Below are 13,619 nucleotides of genomic sequence, written 5' to 3'. Positions count from 1 at the left end.
GCAAATCTGAAAAAATAAACGCAATGATAAATCAGGTAAGATTTATTCGGCAAAATTTTGAGGTGACGTCATCAGTTTTTAAGGGAGATAAACAAATATATTTTGATTAAAAATTTACCATGCTAACATAACTTTAAAACATCTGCAAGATTACAAAGCATTCGGTTTTGGAGATTCAAAATTAAATTGCAAAATGTCATATAATTTTTATTTTTTTTCCAAAAATCTGGACGTTTCAATTTTGAAGTAACGACATCACATTGTTGGTGGGAATAATTAGCCAAAAGTTGGTTAGTGTTTTAGCATCTACATGATATTCGTAATGAACATACAAAATTTGAGAAAAGTCGGTCGGGTAGTTTCGGAGATTAGTCTAAAAAAAAATTGACACAGACGGCAGACAGACAGACAGACAGACAGACAGACAGACAGACAGACAGACAGACGGAAGACAAACGGGACCTACTTTTTTCGTAATCTAGGGGTCATGCAGCCACTTGCCCGACGGACTCGATTACAGTGCTTCCTTGGTATACGCTCAGGAAGTAAAAAGAGAAAAAAAGTGGCATTCGTAGATTTAGAAAAGGCATTCTTCAGCATCTCAAGGGAAATTGTCTCGGGGAATTTAAAAAAGAGAGAATAAAAAAAAATTGTGGTGGGACAGAACCTTATACAAATGTATCATAAATAACGTAAAAGCAGAAAATTGCCATTCAGAAGAATTCCATACAAAAGAAGGCCGAAGATAAAGAGGAGTTTTGAGCTCCATACTCTTTTTGTTAGTAATAGATGACGTACTAAAATAAATAAAAGGAAAAGTGAAAATGCTAAATGTAGGAATACAGAAATATGCAAAGGATTAAAATTTCCCAGTGTGTTTTTGCGGGTGATTTGAAAAGGAGACCAAAACTTTTCATTTGTGTCTTTCCTCAAACACAGATTAGGTTATGAGAACTAGGTCCCAAAGACACGAATAAAAAGTGAAGTACAAGCTGCAGAATTGAAATACTTACGTGTGGTAAAAGGGATAGCAAGAAGAGATAAAGTAAGAAACGAACTGGTTAGAGAAAAACTAGAATTTAAACAAAACACGAAGAGTACTAGAACGAAACAGCTAAATGGTTCGGACATCTAGTGTCCGTGAGGAAATCTCGGCAAAGCAGAAAAGTGTGGGGAAACAAAAACAGAAGAAACTAGATCAAGAGGAAGATCAAAAAAAGAATTAAATGGTAGCATAGCAACCACATTGATTGAAAGACAGAAAACCTAGAACAAGGCAATTCGCTAAGAACAAAGAAGATTTGGGGAAATTTGTTTATAAGGAATTGTCCACCGGAAAATCTTTGATCAAGTGAGTTTTACTAAAATTTTTAATTTAATTTCCGAGTAAAACTCCGCGACGACATGTAAAGACTCTTTAAGTTTCGTTCATACAAAGAATGATGTTGCTCAAATATCTGGTGTGTTTAACTAAAGAGGGACCAGTTACTATATACAATAGTGTATGTGATAATGTATACTAGTAGAATCATAATAAGCAGAAATTTTCCAAATTGGTTTTGAATGTATTTGCTGTAATTATTTGCATCAGGTAATAAAAATGAATGCTGTTTAAGATAAATATACCAGGAGGATTAGAACTTATGTATCTAATTTGTTGATACTATAACTCCATTATATATTATTTATACATATGTAATAACTATAGATTCATTTCTACATAACACATATTTTTGCATTTTTATAGTTTATAGACTACAAAACGGAGCTCCATACTCTACAGATTAACCTATACAAGAAAATTAACATGGTTCGCCAAAATTTTGGCAATACCATATATCAGGTAAGGCTGCCATCTAGAATTTAGAATCGAAAAGTCATTCCAAATATTTATATATGTACCACGTTGATGACTATGGTCAATTTGTCAGTAAGGCACAGTTAAACATTTGTAAATTATTGATTTATCGATTTTTGTTATTACAGGAACGAGATTATAGATTTTTTCTTATTGGACCACTAGAATCTTGTCAAGGAAAAAATATATATTAATATTTTATTTCACATTACGTAGCAAATTATTATTAAGTAAAAAATGGCCCAAGCAGAACTAATTCTTTGCATAAATTGTACACTTTGATTCTGCGATTTTTATTTTATTTATGACAATGATTATTTTTAAGCCACAGAAAAAGAAGTATATTTCAAGTGAGTTTTTCTTAATAAAATTTTATGAAGACGTTATCAATCTTTAATAAGTGAATACATATACAATTTGTACACAGTGCAATATGAGATAACTCGTTTTTTATTTAATTAATAAAATAAATTGCTTCATTCATGATTTTTTTCAGATACTCTGCATATGAAATTTTAAAACTACATATTAGATTCATAAACCGCATCTCGCAACTGCAGATAAATATTTTCTACATTTTGTTATATATATCCTACAACATTTTCAGATGACATAAAATTTTTTGAACGAACAAACAGATAAATTTGGACCAGCGCTTTACCATATTTACGAGAAAGTAAGGGCGACCAATAAAAAATGTCCAGTACTTATAAGGAACATCGGGTACACATTTTTTCGCCATTCTACTCGTTGATGGTTCTAGAATTGGAATGTTAACAGGTACTTAAATAAATAAATAGCACACTTCTGGATATTTTATCTTCCTATTCTATCATGATTAAACCCTTTTTTAATTAAAATTACCTATATATTTTCAAACACTATTAAAGGGTTTATCCAAAACAAATAGTTAACAAGCAACAAATCATTTTTAATTATTTTTTCTGTAGATCTACAGGCTTAGCAAATTTTGAATTGTTTTTATTAACCGAATATATGGTCTGCTAAATGAAAAGTAATGTGAAGTTTTCAGTTCTGACAAAATGAAAAACTATAGATTTGACTATGCATCCTTGAAAAATAACAGAATTTAGAAAAAAAATTCATTATATAGAAGATTCTAAGCAAAAAAATCCATTTTCTTCGTAAGGTATGGATGACCATAACAGAACATTTTTTAGTTTACTGCTCTTTTACAATATTTAATGAAAAAATGAGGTTTCCGTAAAAATATTTAATTATGTAGTGTAAAAACTAAATCGACGTTTGGAAACCTTCTTGACAAATTTGTTCCTGACTTTGCAGATGTTACTGTATATTACATTTCTACTTATATTCGTTTACATTCTTAAATTTACTTGATAATGATAACACATCACTATCTGTTATTATATTTTTGCACATTTATAGAGTTTTGTCACATTAAAAATGCTTGTTGGCTTTTCACTACTTATTGTTTAGTTGTATCATAAATTTATTTTATTTTAAATGAAAAGAAAAAGAAACAAATATCCAATTACCATTTTTATGTCATCGGTTTGAACACAAAGTGCAGCATTCGTTGTTAATAAACTCATAAAATTTACACCAGCCTATTGTTATAGTTGAACATCTGTTTGTTATTTAGATAAAATTCAAGATTTTCCTCGACACGTTTGGGCTGTAAACAGTAAAACGAAGCTGGAAGTTCCAATAAACTAAAATGTTTCAAATTATACCGTCCCGAAATTTATTGTTACAAGCCCACGGTAATTTATTTATCGCCTAATTTTAAATATTCATGAGCCTTTTACGACAAACTCGTGAGGTAAAAGCTCGTATTGAAAGCATTACGTCAATTAAAGTGAACACTTTTTGGGCACCTATGTGTACGCTCACCCACTAAAGACAACTTTGTTTATGATGTGTTATTCTCATGTAAATTCCCAAAGAGAAACCGTTTAGTGAAGCCATGATGGAATTTATGGAATCATTCAGCTGCTGGAGATGCATTTCCTCTGTCATCAATTTGCCCATAAATATGAAATAGCACACGGTCCCGGCAAACCTTGAAATTTTAACGTCTCAATCCGACCATTAACACCACATTCAAAGTCTTGCAAAACTACAATAAGCCCAAATCGTATATTAAAAATGTACGCCCAACACCTCTTCGAAAGGATTTCGGCGTATAAAAAAAATCAGTGAATAGTGCATCAGAGCGTCTAAAAAAAATCTATTGTTACAAAAAATGTCGATATGGAGTCATAACCCTAAAGGGTGGCAAGCACAAAAGTGTTCGCGGCCCAATTTTATATTCATTTGGGGCACAGTAACCCTTAGTTCATGATTTATAAGAACAGATTCCCATAAACGATCTTGTAGGGCATAGCAAATCGCGATTACCATAATACTGATCGATATATTTGTGATTGAATTGCGAATCAGACCGTTTCGATTTGGTTTAAAATATGAAAGGATTTAGGGGCGTGCGCAATACATGTTTTTCTTCTCTGTAATGCGAATTAGATGGCCTCAGCGATTGACTTTACGCATTACATATTCATTTATGCCCTCGTCCCGAACACATGGCCATGAATTATCGCCAAATAAAGTATCAATTACGATTTAACTGAAACTCCAGCAGAACGCGGATTTTTCCGGAGTCGGGGCGAAGACCGTTATGGCCCCACCGGTTACACACAATTAAATCATCCCTTTGTGTTTGCAAATGAATCAAGAGATATTTATACAACAATTAAAAGCAATGATATGGTTAGACGCTGCTTCATTCAGGCCTCTGCCATTTACGTCGAATTTCATTCAACCGAGCAAATTCGTATGAAATTAAGCATTGTGGACAGGTGTTACAACAAAGAATTGTTGACTCTGAAAGATGATACCAATCACCGGAAGGCGACGGCAACGCAAATTACTTATGCCACAAGATTAGATATAAACATAATAAGAAATCAATTAGAAGATGCCATTTTTCGGACACAAAAATTTAATTGAGCTTGTGACTGACGTTCGATACCTATTGCATAACGTTGATCAGAGCTTGAGCGAAAAATTTAGGTTGGCCTCTCTACGTACGTGCGCTTTGCTTACGAGACAATTTTTCTTGTAACGTTCGGACAAGTTTACACTTTATACAAAAAATCGGGACGGTAGAGAGACGGACAGACGGACAGACGGACAAGCGGACCGATGGACAGAGAGTCCCTTTAAAACGTATTTGTGTACACACAAGTGTGCATTCCTAAAAATAAATGACGTTTAAATCACAAGTTATTAAAAAAGATTGATAGAATCTCAAGATCATAGGCTACAACAATCAAAATAAGGCTAATTTCAAACAAAAATCCTACATGATATGTTATATGAATAAGATCGTTTTTAGCAGTTCACTGTGCTTTTATGCTTGAAAGCTTCGTTAGATTAAATTTAACGTGGTTTTACGGTCGGTTTGGTTCAAGACTGCAGCTACCATTTTTTTTTTTTATAGATCCAAAATAATCAATGAAAATAACCTTTATATCTTCATATCCCAAGTGGGAAAAACTTAATTTAAGGATAATATCAATAATCTGCAACTTAAAATTTTTTAGAAGGGTTTTAAAAACAACGAGCCGAATAAGGACCGTCGCTAAGTTTTCTGCATGGAATTTTCAGAATGAAATATCTCCATTATGAACAAAACTTATGGTTGTGAAATTTTAAATATAAGCTGTCCATAACTTTCTTTATTCTATTTTAGAACCATAATCTTGTTTATAAGCGCCCAAATGCGGGCATAAATTGGCCTTTATGGCACAAATCAGTCAAACATTGCTAAGCAAAGATTAATCATTCATTTACATTAATTAGTTATTCAAACAAGCTTCTATATTCAACATTTTTATTAAAGTTGCGAAAATGATATTTCATCAAACCATTCCCTAGCCGACTTCAAATTCTTCTAAAATTTCTTTTGAATAAACGTTTTATAAGTTTGCATTTTAAAAATCGAATTATTTAAGAAATAAACACCGTGGTATCCATAACAACAGCAAAATACTAGCCAGCTTTATATTAAATTTAGAAACGAAAATAAAATAAAACTTTGTATGTACCACGGGCATAATTGTCGATTATGGCCCTCGGGAAGTTAAAATCCCTCCTTTTTAAACATTCCCTCGTGCCGTAATCTCCATAATTATGCCCTTAATACATAAATAACTATTATATAACGCAAGGGTAGTTTGTGATAATACTTTTTATTTAATTTTAATGAAATTTTTGCAGAGCGTATTTTTAAAAATCAATATCTCAATTATTTCAGGAAATTCCGGAACATAGTTTTCAACATGTTTTCAGCTGACAAAACTCCATAAATCGTGCCACTTTTTCGACTTTTTCTGTTAATAACTAGTACAGTAAAAAGAAGCTTGTGTCGTATAAGCTACTAAACGTTTAGTTTTACTAAGCATATCTCAGTTCCAACAAATAAAATCGAAAAGAGATCTGGTATATTTCTAAAGTTTTGCAAGCTGAAAACAGCTGTGAAAACCACGTTCCAAATTTTCCATAAATAACTGAAATATTTTTTTTTATATATTTTTTTAAATATATGATAAACTGTTTAAAAAACTACCCTCGGAATTTTATAGTGAAAGTTACATTTAAAATTCAATAACAATAAGTGTGTTTAATAATGGAGATATTACATTATGAAAATATATTGCCAATATCTGAGTATTTTTTCATTTTAAGGGTTCAGTTTCTATTCCACCAAGTTAAAAAAAAATCTCTAAAGACAAGTTTTTTCTTTTATAATTTTTTCTTAAATATTTCTTTTTTTATCTCAGATTAACCAAATCACCAAATTTTAAAAGCACCTATCTAAACTGTTGATGCTTCATAAACTGAACAGCCACTTAAAATATATTTCTGTACTTTGAATGGTTTCACAGAAAAAGCACTTAAACCCTGTTTGATTGTGAGAGCTTTATTAAGGCAAGACAATTTTTTCTAAATATTTTGCTTCGACGCAGGTTTAATTTAAAAAATATATATTTCTTCTTCGAAAAAATATGACATGATGACAACCCCAATAATTTAAAATAAAGATATGTAGTGATTGTTAAAGCACAGGTAAAGATGACAGACAGATGGTAACGAGCGATCTGTCTTTTTCATACTCTTGGGGTCATGAAACGTCGTAAAAACATGAAAGTAACCATTCTCCGGATAGACTCGTTTACAACATCTGCTTCCATAGCTTTTTATAGTCCATTTTATGTTAAAGTAAATATTTTAAACTCCGAAATTTTTTTATAAATAAAAGCAAGATTTAAAAATTCGGAATTAAAACAAATGATAACCCTAATAACTAAATAAGACGCCATTTCAATGGTTTATTATCTAGTGACCATTCGATAAATATGTACATTTTAAGGAAATTTGCATCCTGGGTGACTACCAGTCAATATATATTATCTTGTAAGTGATAAATTTTAAATTTCGAAAATGTTTAAAAAAAAGCCGTCCGCTTGAGAATGAAATGATGTTTATATCTTTTTAGGTATGGTAACAAGAAATATAATAAAAAATAAAATAAAAAAAGTAAAAATATATTGTCAAATAACTTAAAAAAAATATGTTCACATTATACTGTTAATTGTGTATTGCTTAGTTTTAAATGAAAAAAATTGGTTATTTCGACAGGACTTTTGTCGCCCCTGGAGGACAGTAAAACATATCCAGCTTTTTCGAAAAATTATAACCTTTGATTTTGCGAATTTTATTTTTTTATGGTAAGTTAAAATAAAGACATGTATATTGTTACGAAAGAAACCCATACGACGCCTATGGGTTCTAGTATGTACGGCGATGATGACCCATCGTCGGTGACGGCAGCCGGGCGGCATTCGCTAAAGAAAAGCCTGGAAGCAGAACTCACGAAGGGTAAGAAAGTATGGGTTTAAATAGAGGCCACCTTTGGGAACGAGAATTATTCAATCGAGTCGAGTCCAGCGAGTGTCGAGAAAATCCAGTCAAGTTGGGTGCGTATGTTTCAATTGAGCTTTTACATCACAAAATTTTATGATGACGGCATCAAAATTTTTGTGAGGACCCGTATATCAATTTAAATAGATGCAGATAATACCAATAATAACATTGTATTTCCAAAATTTCAGGAAACTGGAATAAATCGTTCTTGATTTAATCAATAAAATAAATTGCCTCATTCATTAATTTTTATTGTGATTAATTCTAAAAACTATCTACGAGTGCATTGATAAACCACAACGATAATAGAGTCATAATATTTTGCATATTTCAGATAGGATTTATTCGGCAAAATTTCGAGATGACGTCATTAATTTTTAATTCTGAGTAACGGCTTACCATGCTTACAATAACTAAAACCATTTGTTTAATTTCAGTTGGTCTGTTTAAATTGACGAAACTTATATCAATCAGGCGATTGGCTTGTCCTACGATGTTCTCTATCGGCGTCACCTGTAAACTTCATAGAAAAGTAGTTTGCCTAAATGGGTTCGTAATAAATCGAAACTTCATATTAACAAAAAAAGCGGCCCACAAGTCATTTAAAAGTTTCAATTTATAGTCGGAATATAATATTTTTGTGAATTTATGGGAAGATTGTAAGAGCTCAGTTTGCAAGGACGGAAAACTTTATTCTCGGAAAAATGTGGAAAATGATATTGTAACAGACAGTAAAAATTTTTGGAACTTTGTTAAAGAAGCTAAGAATGATAATTGATAACCATACCATTACTTGTTTCTCCTACCTTGAGGGTTCTCATGCTATTGATGGTCAAAGCATTGCGGATCTCTTTGCTAAATTTTTTCAGTCCAATTATTCTAATTTATTTGTAATCTCGGACCATATACAAGAAGCTAAAGAGAACATATAAGATGTTAACAACTTTGATATTTCAGTTAAAGACATTACAAGTAAAATACGCACTCTGAATGATAAAGCAACTGGTGGATCTAATAAGATTTTAGTAATTTTTTTAAAAGCATGTGTAGAATATTAAGCATATACCCTCTATATAATATTCAACAAATTTTTGCAACTAGCTAAACTTCCACAGCTCTGGAAACAGTTATATGTGGTTCGAATACAAAAGAATGGCTGTAAGTCTGATTTCAAAAATTATAAATCATCTATAAAAAATTCCAAAAAAGTAACAAAAAATTTTATAGTAGAGAAACAACATGGTTTCTGCAAGGGCAAATCGACTTGTTCCAATTTATTAAAATTTGTGAATTTCATTACAAATACTTTAGAAAATGGTCACGAGCTGGTAACAATCTACACAGACCTAACTAAAGCCTTTGACAGGGTTAATACCAACGTATTGTTACGTTGATCAATTAATAAAATCGGCGTAGGTAAAACTCTAATATTTCTCAGTAACTCAACTTTACACGTCGAATTACACAGCGATTATGTACAAAATAATTCCGGTGCAACTGGATTCTGAACATGCACTCGACTCGACTCGTTGATTGAATAATCGTTCCCGACGGTGGCCTCTATTTAAATCTATATGTTCCTCTTGATGGTTCTAGAACGCCGCTTCGAGGGTTTTCTGGGTTGCCCATCGCGATTGCCGCTTCCAGACTTTTCGTCAGTGAACGTCGCGCCTCCCGACCGATGAGTCATCACCGCCGTACATACCAGAATAAACACATACATACTAGAAGACCCATAGGCGTCGTACCGGGGCGGCGTATGGGTTTCTTTCCTAACAGTATTAATAATATTAATATCTAAACTGCATACAGCAGGAATCAGAGATCCTTTCTTATCTTGGTTGTGATAATGCCTGTCAGAACGAGAGTAAACAGTTTAACGAAAGGAATTTCTCTCTCAAAAAGTAACTTCAGGCGCACCACAAGTTTCACATCTTTAATATTTACCGAAACGTTCTTAAAGATTTTATGGATACGACTGTGTTCCTGTATACAGATAATTTAAAACTCTCTTAAATATTACAGAAAGACCTAGATGCATTTGTCGCTTGGTGTAAAATAAATGGGTTTGAAATTAATAAAAAAGGTGTAAAGCTTTGAAATGTTCCCGTAAAAAGCACTAGTACTATTTGATTACATCATCGCGGGTGGCAAATTAGAACATATCGAGGTTCTTTGTGTCTGCCTAATAAAAATCGTCGCAGACGACAGACAGACAGACAGACAGACAGACAGACAGACAGACAGACAGTGTGACTGGCATGTTTTCTCGACGTTTCATAACACCAAGAGTACGAAAAAAGAGGTCTTCCATTTCCTCCTCTCTGTCGTCTGTGCCTATTTTTATTAAACGTATAACCTCCGAAACTACCAAACCGATTGTTGTTAAATTTTATATGCAATTTGGGGGACCGTTTATTTGATGATGTCCCTTTATTATTTTGAGTGGTTATGGTTATATAAATGTTATGAAATAATAAACTCTTGTGCTCGAACGTTTTTTTTTCACTGGGACTTGTTTTATCTATATTTTTTTTACTGATAGGGGTTATCATGAAATAAATAAAATTTTATCATTTTTTAAAAAAACTGGATTTATTCGATTGCATTTAAGGGACGAAGGAAATTCTGTCTAAATAACAATCTTACATCCTTTTTTGTAAACTTTTTTCAACTGAAACGTTTCTGTGTTCTTTTGTGTAAAATAAGACACAAAAAGTCATAGGGATTACATACTTGAATTTTTCGTAAAGTACTAAAAAATAATATATATTTTTTATAAGATATAATATATGAATAAAAGTATTGAACTATTCAAAACCCGCCAGATACTTGGCTCCAAAATTCTTTTTATAAATGATACTACAACAATTTAGCTCAAATATTTTTAGAATAAAATTATTTTTGCCATATAATACTGTAATAATATTATTAAAATAAATTTTTTAAATATTGTATAAATGTACCAGGTTTTAGTAGCTCATTTTTATAAGTGAACTACTTAAAGAAAATTTTACACAAACTATACTAAATAATTATAATTTCTTGCAATTTTGAAAAATCTTGCAATTAAATTTATGACAACGAACAAGTAGTGACATTCCGTGCAATTAATTTTATTATAAAAATATATATTTTTTAAATTTTAGCCAAAAGCTTTAATTCTCGCACTTTGGAGAGTACAGCATTTCTGTTCTTGTCACATTCTTTATAAATACCTTTCGAGCGAAAAGTTAACCTCCAACGGTTATCACTGTCAGACTGTGGCTAGTTTTTAGTAACTTTATGTTTCTACAAAAACTAGTAGCGAACAGAATAAGTCGGTGGTGTTCTTCAGTGATTTTCGCACAAAATCCAACGGTCCTCTTGATTGTTTGGTACGTACTAGTGTAAAATAGTTCTACGGAAGCTGATGTAACAGTGAGATTACACGAACTAAACTGAATCGTACGTTAATTATTATATTACTATTTTATTAATTACGTTAATTATTATTATTATTATTATTACAATCCAAGAACTCTCATATCACAGACGTACGACCGCACAAGTGAAGGTTCAGTGCGAAAGGACCCAATGTTTCAAGATTATTTTAATCAAATTAAATATTTTCCAATATTTCAAATTAACCTGTCTTAACCTAAAAGAAACAATTTCTGCACCAAAAAATAAGTAGGGAATCAAAATAATATCAATTAATAAATGCATATTATGTTACTCGTGTAATCAAAACAGTATTTTTTTCTTCTTCTGGTAAAGGTTGTTTGACTTTTATTTTTTTGATAGTACTTGAATCGTTTTAAAATCGTTTAAAGTTAGTGCTTTCCTAATAGAAGAATTCTTAGGTTAAGTTATCTATGGCGTCGTTACTAATATACACTTTTAAAACGGAAATTTTTAAAATAAGTATACAAGTTTGAAGAACTCACGATTGATTAACTGAGCCTAATTATATTAAAGAGTAACTTTGTCTGTTGAATTGGTAGTGTACCTACTACAAGGTGGATAGCGTAAATCGAGTACCCCCTAATTTATTCCCATTTTCCACTTTCCCTTCAACGGGTTGTTTCGTTTCTGGACTCACGGAATAAAAAATTATTTAAGTAATCCGCGTATCTCTGGCAGGAATCAAAAGAGGGTCAAGCCGGGGGGAATTCGAGACAAGCAAACCGACAATGTGACCATTTTTTGCGCACCCCTCATCATCTTCAAATTGCTTATCAGATCGGGATAGAATGGTAACATAATCCGCAAAATCCTTGAGAGTCCTTTGACGTATAATCGAAAATAAATATCTCATTGATAATTGTGGGTATCGATATGCGGAAAGCTTTTTATTCTTTTTATATTGTGTTCGGCTAATAGGATTTTACACGCAATGGACAATTTCTTTCAGTGCCGGTTTGGAAAAATAACAGTTTGTCTGCAAACCTGGCGGCGGAAGTAACGAGCATATTGAAAGATTAGGAAATCTATTATGTGCGATTTTTAGAGGCTGTGCACGATTTAATGCAAAGAATTTGTTGCCGTGAAAAGAAATGTGGCTTATTATAAAGGCTGGTGTTAGTTATTAGCGTGAGGGACATTATTTTGTCTTTAACAAAAAAAAAACATCAATGAGTCAACTCAAAGTAGCTCATAACGTGTCTACTTAAAGAAAAAATTAAGCGTTACCTCTTGTTAGAGTGTTTCCCAAAATTGTTTTCAAGATGTAAAAATTAGTTTGTTGAACTGAAAACTGAATATTATGCAATAATGCAAAAACACGATGTATAGTGGCAGTCTTACAGTGGTGATTCTAAAAGAAAATGGAAGTCATTTTTGAAAGGCCAGTTGAACAAATTAAATTAAACACTGCCAAGTTATACAAAGCTCGTTATAACCCTTGTAAGAAATATATTACAAAAATGCATGCGACACTTCCGGTTTAACCACTACTACATTAAAAAAAAGTCGGTAAGGGACAGTTCCATTTAGAGACAAACGTATCTTTCTTCCAGTTAAACCGGAAGTGAATGATCAACTTTACAACGTTCCCGAATTACCTTTATAAAGAAATGTGTGACTCCAACGTTGTACTTCTTTAAAAATAAGAATTATGTATAGTCATTTAACCTACAAATAAAATGTGTTCACATATGTATAATGTAGCATAAATACACATTTAATATGCAATATGCTAAAAAATTGAATAGATTCATCGTCCGTTCGCTTTAAAGTTAACTTAAAAAATTCGAAAATATATGTTCTCAAACAAAAACAACGTTAAAATTTGCTGCAACCACAATTATTTGAATAGCATGGTGCCATTAGGAACAACATATTTCGTTAAAATGAAAAGGAGATTGTTTTCTTAAAAGTTGTTAATCTACAAGAAAGATAATTAAAAAAATTGGTCGAAAGTTATTCATTTATAAATATTACTCCTATTTTATATAAACTTTTGGCATTTTTATTTTCCGATGACCTATCGGTAAACTTAAAGCTATTGATGTAAATAATACTCCCCCAGCTTTCTTGACTTGAAATTTTCAATTCTTTAATTTTTCATTTTTTTTTTGTTTCTTCAGTTTCTCAACTTTCCAAATTTTGGATTTGGTTCAATTATTAGATTTTGCAATTTTTCGATTTAAATGTTTTCAGTTCTTCAAATTTTACACTTATTTGCAATTTGTCGTTTCGGTTTTCTATTTACCTTTTTTAATTTTTTTTAATTTTTCATTTCTTCAATTTTTCGATTTGCAATTTTCCAATTTTTCGTATTTTTGTCTCTTCAATTTTATGTTTT

The sequence above is a fragment of the Zophobas morio genome, unplaced genomic scaffold, assembly GCF_036711695.1.
Source record: "Zophobas morio isolate AGI-343-1 ecotype UQ-CSIRO unplaced genomic scaffold, CSIRO_AGI_Zmor_V1 ptg000005l, whole genome shotgun sequence".
In the NCBI taxonomy this organism is placed as follows: domain Eukaryota; kingdom Metazoa; phylum Arthropoda; class Insecta; order Coleoptera; family Tenebrionidae; genus Zophobas; species Zophobas morio.
Note: the sequence above shows the minus strand (reverse complement) of the source record.